We start from the raw sequence: 1,593 nt of genomic DNA, 5'->3' as shown, positions 1-1,593 counted from the left end.
CTCCAACGGTGCCATCCTATAAGGAGCGATAGAGATCGGTCCAGTTCCAGGAACTAGATCGATAGCAAACTCTATCTCCCTTACTGGAGGTAATCCAGGAATGTCTTCCGGAAATACCTCCGAGAAGTCTCGGACTACAGGTAGGCTATGAGTCTCTGCTCTACCTTCCTTTTCCAACGAAGCCAACATCATAAGCACCTGAGCTCCGTTCTTCAACAACTTCTCCATCACATTGGCAGATGTATTTTTAGCCTCATAGTTGGGTTTACTGGTTTCTATAGGTTCGCTAAACACTACGGTCTTACTAAAACAGTTCAAAAGAACATGATTTTTAGATAACCAATCCATCCCGAAAATGATATCTATCTGTGATAAGGGTAGACATATCAGGTCCACCAAAAATACTCGGTTTTCTATAGTTATCGGACATTGGGAACACACAGTCGACACGATAACTGGTTCACTAGTGGGTGTGGATACAAACAAATCATAAGGTAAAGACACAACAGGTAAAACTAAACGGTTGACAACACCACTAGCAATAAAGGAATGGGTCGCACCCGAATCAAACAATACAGATAAAGGAATCTTGTTAACGTTGCAGGTACCTTGAATGAGATCTTCGTTAGCCCCGACCTCTGCTCCGCTCATCGTGAACACTCTGCTCTGAGCCTTGGGTCGTGCCGCCTGCACTGAGTTCACTGCTTCCCTTTTTAGCTTTGGACATGCAGACTTGTAGTGCCCTACCTCATTGCAATGAAAACAAGTCACACAGGTGTTACCAATGTGCCTTCCTTTGCACTTGGGACACACTGGTGTCGTAGTCTGATTGTAGTTCCCAACAGACGAACTCATCCTGCTGTTGTTGTTGTTGGTTCCTGGTCTGAAGCCTCTGTTGTTATAAGGCTGAAAGCTCCTCTGATGACTTCCTGAAGAAGACGCAGCAAACATTTGATTGCGGTTGAAGGGCCTTCCCCTTCGAAACCCCTATCCACCGCTCCTCTTTGGATTGACCAATGTTGGAGGTGATACAACACTTCTCAGTGTCGCATTCCTCGCTCTGACGCTCTCCTCGTAGAGCCTGCATTTGTTGACCAGAGTCGAGAAGTCTGGTATCTTCTGGTGAACGAACATCACCTTCAGGTCGGACTTAAGTCCATCCTCGAACTTAGCGCACTTCGACCTCTCGTTTCCAATCTCATTGTAATGTGGGGCATACCTCGCCAATTCCTCGAACTTGGCGGCATACTCTCCCACCGACAAACTCCCCTTTTGAAGCTTTAGGAATTCCATTTCCTTCCTCGTCTTCATATCAGCAGGAAAATACTTCTGCAGAAATTTGTCCTTGAATGTGGTCCAGCTGACCACTTGGTGCTCATGCTCCATCTGTCTCCTGGTAAACTCCCACTAGTTATCTGCTTCCTTACTCAGTATGTAAGTAGCATAGGTAACCTTCTGTTCATCGGTACACATGAGTGCCCGGAAGATTTTCTCCAGCTCTTGGATCCATTCTTTTGTAGCCTCAGGTGCAAATCCTCCTTCAAATCTTGGGGGTTGACGACGATAGAACTCGTCCAGCCCCTTATACTGAGT

This window comes from Lupinus angustifolius, chromosome LG09 (assembly GCF_001865875.1).
Source record: "Lupinus angustifolius cultivar Tanjil chromosome LG09, LupAngTanjil_v1.0, whole genome shotgun sequence".
Classification (NCBI taxonomy): domain Eukaryota; kingdom Viridiplantae; phylum Streptophyta; class Magnoliopsida; order Fabales; family Fabaceae; genus Lupinus; species Lupinus angustifolius.
The sequence above is the reverse complement of the archived record's forward strand: the minus strand, read 5'-3'. Positions refer to the sequence as shown.